Consider the following 11,550-nt stretch of genomic DNA (forward strand, 5'->3'; position numbering starts at 1 on the left):
ATATCGCAGAAGAGATTAAAGGAAGAATTCAGGCAGTAAACAGATGTATGTACAGCCTTCACAATACTATTAAATCTAAAAGCCTAAAGGCGGGTACACATTTGCGAGCAGAACTGTTCGCGAACCGTTTGTGAACGCTATATTCGTTAATGTGTACAGCAGAAAAAACCGCTTGCGCACTGTTTCATCGTGACTCGTCGCGAACCAAATTGTTGCGGTTTATTTCACGACTTCAAAGGAAGCTCGGCTTTCAGTTTGGACGGCGCTTACTAGACGCAGCGAACATTTTTATTGTGTCATCAAATCGACATTGTGTGAATGACGTGTTCCTTCCTAGAGAGACGTGAGAAAACAGTAAACTGATTATTGTCATGGACATATAAATAAAGATAAAATCTTTATTTATACGTCGATGATTACTGTACATAATTTTATTTTTGTTAAACAAGCAAAAACAGGAACATAAATCAGTACCCAAATTATAAATAAAATGAATCATTTCGCACATGTGTGTTCGTTGTTGGTTTGTCGCTTTCCATGGATCGAGATAAGTATGCGATTAGTACGATGTAGAATATTTTTCAAGGATCTGTACGCGTACTGTACGTATACCGTTCGGCTCGCATATGTGTACCCACCTTAAAGCTCGGTACACATATACGAGCCAAACGGTATGCATACGGTATGCGAACGCTATATTCGTTAATGTGTACGGCAGAAAAAACCGCTTGCGTACTGTTTCATCGTGACTCGTCGCGAACCAAATTGTTGCGGTTTATTCCACGACTTCAAAGGAAGCTCGTCTTTCAGTTTGGACGGCGCTTACTAGACGCAGCGAACATTTTTATTGTCTCATCAAATCGACATTGTGTGAATGACGTGTTCCTTCCTAGAGAGACGTGAGAAAACAGTAAACTGATTATTGTACATATTTTTATTTTTGTTAAACAAGCAAAAACAGAAACATAAATCAGTACCCAAATTATAAATAAAATGAATCATTTCTCACATGTGTGTTCGTTGTTGGTTTGTCACTTTCGAGATAAGTATGCGATCAGCACGATGTAGAATATTTTTCAAGGATCTGTACGCGTACGGTACGTATACCGTTTGGCTCGCATATGTGTACCCACCTTAGCACGAACATTAGAGATTAGAATATATAAAACGGTGATTAGACGGGTGCTCATGTATGGGTGTGAGACGTGGACCCTGACCAAATAAACTAAAACTTAGATGTTTCAGTTTCTTTGGTGACTCCCTAATAACCGCCTTGCCAAGTTAATATGGAAGGAAGCCCCCACAGAAAGAAGGCCCTTAGGACGTCCACGAATGCGATGGAGAGACAATATATGGTCAGATCTAAGAACAATGGGGCTGCACAGTGACCCAACTATTATGGACGACCGTTCAAGATGGAAGCAAGTTGTGCAGTCAGCCAAAACCCACCCCGGGTTGTTGTGCTACGAGAAGAAGAAGAAGGTATAAGATGGTCCAACAATAGTAACACCCTGGTTGATACGAATGAAAAAATAATATCTAATATCAAAGGCAAACTAAACAGATGAAGAGAATACGTCCAAGAATTGTTTGAGGACGGCAGAACACAACAAGATAGCATGAACGATTGCGAGGAACATGATATAGGTCCAAATATAACTAAGGATGAAATAATACATGCAATAAATCGGGCAAAATCTAATAAAACTGCGTGGCCTGACACAATTCCAACTGAAATAATTTAATTAATATCAGAAGATCAGATCAATGTATTAGTAGACTTATATAATACTATATATAATACGGGTATTATTCCGAGAAATTGGCTCAAATCAACATTTATTACATTACCAAAAAAACCTAATGCAAGGGAATGTAATGACCACCGTACAATTAGTCTAATGAGTCACACACTAAAAATATTCTTAAAAATTATTCATTTAAGAATTTTCAGAAAAATGGAACAAGACATCACTGTGGTACACGACAGGCAATATTTGGATTTAACGTCCTCATGCAAAGATGTATGGATGTAAACTCTATGTTTGTTTTATTGATTACAATAAGGCGTTCGATAAGGTATTACACAACCGTCTTATACAGTTACTTAAAGACAAACACATTGACAAAAAAGACTTAAGAATAATAACTCATCTCTACTTTAACCAAACAGCAAAACTTAGAGTATACAAAGAATTTTCGGAGGAAATAGAGATAAAAAGGGGCGTAAGGCAAGGTTGCATACTCTCTCCCTTATTGTTCAATCTATATTCGGAACAAATAATTAAATATTCACTCGAAAATGTAACAATTGGAATAAAAGTTAACGGCAGACCCATCAGCAATATCAGATATGTCGATGATACTATACTAATTGCAGAGAATATACAAGATCTACAGACACTTTTAGATAATGTAGTAAATGATAGTGAGGAAAGCGGACTAATGCTTAATGCTAATACAACAAAATTTATGACAATTTCCAAAGCACAACAACAAGACATTTTAAACATAAGAGGGGTTCCAATAGAAAAAGTAAAAAGTACAGATATCATGGTACAATTATTAATGAAAATAACGAGTATACAGAAGAAATAAAAATGAGAATTGGACAAGCTAGAGCAATATTTAATAAGATGAGAAAAGTATTATGCAGTAGAGACCTTAGTTTGCAACTCAAAATAAGAATATTATGTTTATATGTGTTGTCGGTGCTGCTGTATAGGGTGGAGGCCTGGACCTTAAAGAAAGAGGTGAGCGATCGACTTGAAGTATTCGAGATGTGGACCTATCGAAGAATATTAAAAATAAGTTGGGTATACCGAATAACAAATGTTGAGGTCCTTAGAAAGATGACAAAGGAAATGGAAATCATGAATACGATTAAGATAAGAATATTACAATATCTCGGCCCCGTTATGGGAGGGGATAAATATTAAACTTCTCCTATTACGTCAAAAACTGGGATAAATATGTGTTGCTACAAACCATACTGTAGGGAAAACGAAGTATTGGAAGAAGACACATCTCCTGGCTAAACAATCTAAGAAGGTGGTATAATTGCAGTTCCGTCGACTTGTTCAGAGCTGCAATCTCAAAAGCGAAAATAGCTGTGATGATTACCAATCTCCTTAGAGGAATTGCCCTAAAGAAAAAGAGGTGCTCACTCTTTTCATTGTATCATGGTACTCAGTACTGTGACTGTGGCTGTGTGCTTTGTGGTATGTATATTACGTTATTTACATTCTCAAGCTTAGTTTCGCATCACACCCATGGTAAAAAGTTACATGATATTGCCACTGTCAGCTGATCACCTCACAATGAGAGTGGCCGTTGTAATACAATACATTATGTTTATAATGGGATTTTTATCAATTGTTTAGCTTTTGGCGAGATTTTTGTTTAAGTTTATTTAATTTTTAGTTTTTAGTTTAGTTAATTTAAGTTTAAGTTGATTAGTAGGCTTTTTAGTATAAAAGAACTATTATGAACCCCTTAATGTTTTGACTCCAAAATTAGTTTATTTAAAAAACAACTGAAAAATATCTTTAAGGCTTTCACGCTACATCTTATTGTACGTTTTGTTGGATAGGGCAAAACCTATACATTAAAACGTAGCATGTAAACAGCAAAACGTACATCTTGTCGAATCGAAATGAAATCCAAGGTCAGATAGCAGAAATGATGGGAGAAGCATAGTTTTGCGAGAACTCACAGGATAAAACGTTACGTGAAAATACATGTTGTAGCTGTCTTGTAGTAGTCTTGTAGTCTTGAGGACTAGCTCCACTGCAGTTCGCTTCATTTTTTCCAAAAAAAGCCTAATATTGTCAGATTTGCGGCAATGCATTAACGATTTTCTCGAGGAATGTATTGAATTGTATAAAACTTGACAACAGGCTGATGTGCCTATTCGCAAATAATTGCGCCAGTCATCTGGTTCGCCTCTCAGTTCTTTTAGTAACGAGACGTGGGAATACTGGCTTCTTTTTAAAAGCATATTCTCTTGACCATCTTGTCTTTTCCCTCTTCATCCCCTTTTTCCTCAGTCGCAGTATCGGTATAGTTGAAAAAATAAAAGAAAGCAGCCGTGTTTTCTCCACAATAAAAAAAAATCACGAAACAAACTTCACACAATTCAAGACTCTGAATTAGAAATGAGAATGAAAACGCAAGGGAAAACGTAGTGTGTATACACTGGACAAAACGTACATTTTGTCGTACGTTTTATATGACCCACAAAACGTACAAGAAAACGTAGCGTGAAAACCGGCCTTTAAAATAAGTTTGTTATAGTTTATTATTCTCGGATGTTTGGTAGTTTAAAAAATTTATTATAAACATAAAGTTGTGAATTTTTAGTTTTCTTAAAACTTTTGTAAATAGATGCTTAAGACAATCAGATGGCGATGCCGTTAAAACACGATTCTTATTCGACCTCGTAGTGGTCAAATGGATAAAAATCGTACTTTACGGCAGAAAGGAGTCAAATCGACCTCGTACTGTTTTTTACAATAATTCGACTAGAACACTCTATAAGGATTTAAACAGTACCAATAACATTAAAAATAGTTCAAAAATTAACATTTTACATCATTAGCAGATAAGGAAGTTTAAAAAATTGTGTATCCGCCAAATGAGAAGTTTTGTAACGAGGTCTTTAACACCTGGCTCCGTCTAATAGGAAGTTATTTAAAAACTGTTCACGCAGGAAACGTGTTAAAAAAAATTTGCCTCTTTTTATTATTTACACTATTTTTGCAAAATTCTGTTTACATTTTCCTAGAAGTTTGCAAGATTTAGCCCTTACCGCCTTCTTCTTCTTCTTGATGTGCCTATCCGTTACGAATATTACCGATCATCATGGCAATCTTTATCTTATCTGCAGCAGCGCGGAAAAGCTGCACATATGTTGTATCGAACCAGATTCTGGGGTTCTTTAACCAAGATTTTCTTCTTCTTTTTGGACCTCGTTTTCCAAAAATATTTTTCCTTGCAGGATGGCTTGAAGGAGAGCATATCTGGATTCATTTTGCATAATATGTCAGAAGAATTATAACTTTCGAGATTTGATGGTGGTCAGTATCTCTCGGTTCTTATTCTTTCTTCTGAAGATCTCCTTATTTGTGACTCGGTCAGTCCACCGGCTCTTAAGTATTCTCCGATTTAGCCACATCTCAAATGTTTCCAGTTTTCTGCACATATCTTCGTTCAAGGTCCACGATTCAACACCATAAAAAAGAACATATTTTAACAAGAGAGAGGCATCCGATTAAAGGGAGATCTAGTTTTTCCGACACGTGCTCTAATCTCCTGGTTGTTAGTCCATTCTTCATTATTTATGGTGCCGAGGTAGTTGTAGTGCGTTACTCTTTCTACAGGGGATTGGTTGACTTAGAGTTGACCTTCTGTTATCCTTTTCTTTCTTATTATTATAAGCTTTGTCTTCTTGACGTTTATATTGAGTCTTGTTGTATTGTTGACTGAAATACATGATTTTGTTCATAAGAATTTGTACGTCTTTTAAGTTGTCCACAAATACTATGGTGTCATCTGTATATCTGATGTTGTTTAGCCGGTAACCTTTTAGTACTTTTAATACCTTTTAATACCTTTTTCATTCAGGCATTCAAAGTGTGTTTCGCATACCGTGGACAGATAATTTGAAAAACGAGGAAGTCTTAAGAAAGGCAAATACTGAGAGAGAACTACTCAATTTGATCAAGGTACAAAAAATTGGATACCTCGGCCATATTCTGAGAGGAAAAAATACGCAATCCCTCGCCTAATCATTCAGGGAAAGATTAAAGGCAAGAGAGGAGTAGGTTGCAAATAAATGACGTGGCTACGGAAAATAAAGAACTGGACAGGCATAAATAATACTGGCGATCTTTTGCATGCCGGAAAATACAGACGTCTGGCCTTAAGATAATTCGTCAACGCACTGTAGGTGCACGGCGCTATAAGAAGAAGAAGAAGAAGGCGTGCTATACTTGATCAAACGCTTTCTCGTAATCAACCAGACATACGTATACGTCGCAGTTAAGGTCTCTGCATCTCTGGAATAAAACTTGTACTGAGAACAAAGCCTCTCTAGTACCAACAGCATTTGTGAGCCTGAACTGGTTGGGGGAAATTTGACGTTCACACAGCTTGTAGATTGTCCTATGAATTATCTTTAGGAACAATTTTAGAAGAGGAGTCATGAGGCTTATAGTACGGTAATCTTCTCATTTTTTGGCTCCTGGTTTTTTTGGAAGTGCAATAAACTCAGATTTCAACAATTCTGTACTTACCCTCCTACTTACCATTATTAATACCAACAAACTGTTGAAAATCCGTAGAATGTAAAAAATAGATCCAGACGACACATGCTACGTGCGAAAGTAATCAACTTGATAAAAGCCGGTTAAAAGTGTAAACAAGCATAAGTGCACATAAGCTGTTTGTCGCGAAGATCGTTAAAATTTTGTATTTACCACATCTTGTGAATAGGAATATAAGTCAACATATGGCTGTTAAATATTTAATTATTGTTCAAAATTATACGATATATGTAGTCATATCGGTTTACCCAAACGAAAATCAGAAAAAAAATGGAACACTTTTGATCATAAATGTGAACATACACCTCTATTCACAAAATATTTTATTTATTTTACCTATAAGTATACATAAGCCCGTATTACTTTAAAAATCTCATTTTTAGTCAGTTATTTCATTTTACACATATCACATCGCAGTAAATTTGTGTAAATGACATATATTTCTTTTCTTTGAGGTGTAATATCCATTTTTGGAAAGTATGGTTTACTTAGCTCATTTCGCTCATTTTTCGACATATATATCCCTTTCCCCATACACCCGCCAATTGTAGAAGAAGAAAATCAAATAGGTACCTACTAAAAAATTGACGACAAAAAAATTGTTACCAAACTGCAAACGTGTGACATCTATAGGTATTTATTAAAACTACGTTGAGTGTTTAACAGAAACCGTTTTGTGTGTGAAGCGATCCTCCTTACATCTTTGTAATAGAGGACGGCAGCAGCAAAATTATTGATTTTTTATTGTGGGTAATTCAGTTAACTATAGATTATAGACTATCGGATCGGTTATACAGTGGGTGATTACGTTATTAGAACCACCCCATAAAATTTTACTTTTTGCTTGAAAATGGTACGTAATCGGGCTATAAAACATATTTTTGTACTTAATTCTATTTTACTGTAATTAAGAATCTTATAAAGTTTACAAATATTAAAAAAGAAACGAGTAATTACATGAAAACGCTTAATTATGCCTTAAGCTAATACATCCTTTACAGGAATGGCTGCCTGGCACCTTTTTGGCATACTTTCTATGAATTTTTGTGGAATTGTTCCACTCCTGTGCCATACTTCTATTAAGGACTCGATCAATTGACTTGACGCTTTGTAGTTATAATTTCATTAGAAATTTCTTATTTGTGAGCTTCCAAAGATTTTCTGTTGGATTCAGATCTGGCGAATTGACAAAGCAGTTGTCTGGTTGTCAGCAAGGAATTTTCTAACAGTTGTTGCCTTGTGACGCGGCGCCGAGTCATGGATAAACGTGTAACCCTTATTTGGGAACCACTTCTGGACCTAGAGAAGCATTTTTGTTTGCAGTACTCTTAAGTGCTGATCCTGCCGAATTGTTCCTTCGACAATGTAGAGTCTACCATTTCATTGCCTGCTTATGAGAGACCACACCATAATGTTTAGGGGGTGCTTTACTATCCTTACAATACAATCAGCTTTATATTTTCTCCAGGTCTTCTTTTCACAAATTTAGCTTTATCCATGAGGATTAGCACGGTAGTTTCGTCCAAAAAAGAAACCTGGAATATTATTATTATTTTAAAAAGGTGGACAAATTGACCAACGGTAAACTACATAAAAGAAAAACAATGTTAAGCAATGTTATTTACCTGATTCCAATTATTAATAGTCCAGTCTTTGTGATCTGTAACCCACTGAAGCCCTTTTTCTTCATGGCTGGTGTGAGTAGCGGCTTTTTTTGCAGGGCGACAGGTTGAAAACCCCAGATCCTTTATTCGCCGATGAGCTGTCATTGTTGAAATACTGGTGCCAGACTCATGCATCATTTTCTTTAAAATCCTTCAAGGTTGTCTGTGTGGCAAGACAATATCTCAAATGTTTCTTACATCTCGTGGTGTAGTTATTTTTTTTCCGACCACATTTTTGTTTGTGCCGTGGGGTTAAATCCTGTGTAAAATTTTCTGTTGGAGTGATTCTTGTTCAATAATAAAGTTTTTATTTTCACTATTTTTTTTAGTGAGATGTCTTTGACTTCTCCCATGATGTTCTGGTACCACTAATGTAACAAACATACAATTTTTGATAAATTCTCAAAAAATAGTATACGACTATCAGAATATCACTAGAGAGCAATGAAACTATTTAATATAACTCTGAACACCAAGATTACAAAACAATATGCACACGAGTTGCAAGCTAAGTTGGACAGCACTGACAAACAATGGCATCTGAGTCACGAATTGCCACGCTTGCTGTGTTGCCACTGTGGTCAGATTATTTATTGTGCTCTCATAATGTGTTACAAGATAATCAAATGGAAACAAAATTTTAAACAATTCAATTATAATACCGTTTTTGTAAAAAAAATTAAATTTTACTAGGTGGCTCTAATAAGTTGATCACCCACACTAGATTATTAAAAATGAATAGATTACATTTAAATTTTTCTTTATAGTAAAGAATATAACTGTACATAAATTTCTTCTTCTTTTCCTTAGACATACTCCTTGCTAAATAAGTGATGGATTGGACAGTTACTTGATGGAAATTCATTTTTTTTAACAATAACACACTAAAAACTTTTATTTTCAACACTTCCACAAAATTTGTCTTACTTGTGAAACAGCTGCAGTGATAATAAATTATACCTAATAAATTTTGTTGATGTGTTAAAAACAAAAGTTTTCAGTATTATACTGTTAGATACTCTTTACTGTTATTTACTTTTAACTTATATTGTACCTCTTAATTTGGTATATAAATACGAACTGAAAAATCAGGTCGTTTTTCTACAAAAACTAAAGTTAACAACTCAAAAATATTAAAACTAGAAATTACTAAATGTCTCACTGTTCCTTTCAGTGTGGAAACACTGAGACGCAACAATTAACATTATTTTACGTAGAGAATGTCAAAGTTTAATTCAAATTTTAAAAACGAACTTTGGCGCTTAGTTAACCCTTGCATTACAGGGGGCGACAAAATCATTTTAATGTATCTTTTTAATGCATGTGAGACACTGGGACAACTGGAAAAGAGAACCTGTTTTCACATTTAGCGCTTTTTCTTAAAAACGATATTTCAAAATAATTTTCTTTTATTTGAGACAAGACTACATAGTATGTCTTTTGCTTAGAGTTAAATTCAACAAGCACATAATTTCCATTATTGGGACAGCCCAAGATCTCAAGATATTAGAAAGTAAGTCTTGAATCTTGTAATTTCATCTCATTTCAATCACTGTCTAATACGCGCCTAGTTACTTTATTTTGTTTTTTCTTCAGATTCAATCAGTTCCATATTTTCCGGGGTATCTGTACCTATCATCGTCTTTCCTTTACGTTGTTTATAGCCCTCCCCAGATTTTCTTGTCGGAGCTTTGGGATAACCCTTAAAAATTGTTGGGTTAGCGAAGGTTTTCGTGGTATCATTATAACTTAAACCTGGATTTTCTACATCTAGAGATTCATTTATATTTTCAGCATCAGCTTTAACTGCAACAAGCCGCCTGTCTGTCACAAAACTTGACAAAAAATCTTCTTCAGTAAAGACATGCCGATCAAATGGAAATATTCTGGTTTTTCGAAAAGCGCTTTGGATGTTCGCTGGACTCATTGCTCGTGGATATGCTGTGCCCACACAGGCTGTTACGTTATAAATTGTACATGTCTGACCGGGATGGTTCATCATCCATGCATTTACTACAGCATTATAAAAAGTTTAACATGGTTTTAATAAGCCTACGTCCACCGGCTGTAATCTGTTCGTACAGTGTGATGGTATATTTAGGATTGTAACTCCATTATTTTTACATAAATTGATTGCCTTAATCGATAAATGACTTTGATGATTATCCATTAGTAATAAAGAAGAGTTTTCTCTGGTACTACCAGTGTGCTTAATAAAATCCTTAACTTAACTTAACTGCACAAAGCACTCTGTTTTCATCCAACCTGTTTTTGAAGTTAGTCCTAAAGTTCCAGGGGGCGACTCGTTTATCATAAAAGTGTAAATAGTTGCACCAGATGCTTTAACAGCGTTCCACGTTTGCAACCTGTAATCTTACTAACCTGTCGTATACCTCTTTCTGCAAACACTTTTTGGGACTTTTGAACGGTAACGGTTCCTGTCTCGTCTAAATTGTAGATGCCACTACCATCTTCAAACGCCGGAAAACGCTTTAAGATAGTTTTAAGTTTACTGAAAAACATTTCAACGTTAAATTTATTGAAACCGGTTGCTCTTGCAAAACTACAACCTTCTAGGGTCCGGAGGGATAAATTATCGGAATGACGTTTCTGAAATCCTTTCATCCAGGCAAGTGAAACAACTTTTGATGTATGCCAGTTTGCTGGAACCACTATATTACTCTAGGCTGCGGCTTCATATAAAAGTTTTCGAGTATCTTCTCTTGATAGACCATAAAACATTTTAGAACATTTAATTATATCGCACAAGTCGTTCTCCTGTTCGATAGTGAAAATTTGTTTTATTTTGTAATTAGGACATAAACAGACGTTCTCCTCTTGTTGATGTCTTTTTATTTGGAAAGATAGTCCTTTTATTCGTGCTGCTTGCCGTATAGAGGTACTATCTATCTATCTATCTATACAGCCCTTGCTATCCAATTTTGGACATAGGCCTCCTCTTCCTTCTTCCACGTATCTCTATTGTGGGCAGTTTGTATCTACTTCAGAGGTACTACCTTGTACTAATTCAATAACCTGTCTCATCAAATCTTCAGAGAATCTTCCTATTTTCCGATTTGTTTGACCTTTTCTTGGCATTTTCTTTCTGTAAGAGAAATTATTTTGCAAATGATCTGGAACTTACTCTTATTATAATAACTCTTATTATAACTCTTATTATACAACTATAACGGAACAGTGAGACAGTAAAGGAACAGTGAGGTGCGTCTCAAACGTATAGTTAACGTTTTGGAAAGCTTTTGGGTTTGCATTAGAAGTGGTTGAAATAGTTTTGTCAGAGCATTTAGCTTCCTGGTGACCAATAATCTTACATTTTGTACAGTTGAAGCCTACTATGGAAGGGTGTAATCGGTATGTGATATTGTCATAAGAAATGATAAAAGAATCAAAAATAGACAGTTTTCTATACGTGTGAAAAATTCTTTCAAAAAAAGCCTTCTAAAACTCAAGGTAGGGCTGTATTCGCTTTCAGGCATTTCTACTCTTAGGAAAGTCATTTTAGAGACGATATTTGTACCCATCTTATGTAGTTCTTGTTT

The sequence above is a fragment of the Diabrotica undecimpunctata genome, chromosome 2, assembly GCF_040954645.1.
Source record: "Diabrotica undecimpunctata isolate CICGRU chromosome 2, icDiaUnde3, whole genome shotgun sequence".
In the NCBI taxonomy this organism is placed as follows: Eukaryota; Metazoa; Arthropoda; class Insecta; order Coleoptera; family Chrysomelidae; genus Diabrotica; species Diabrotica undecimpunctata.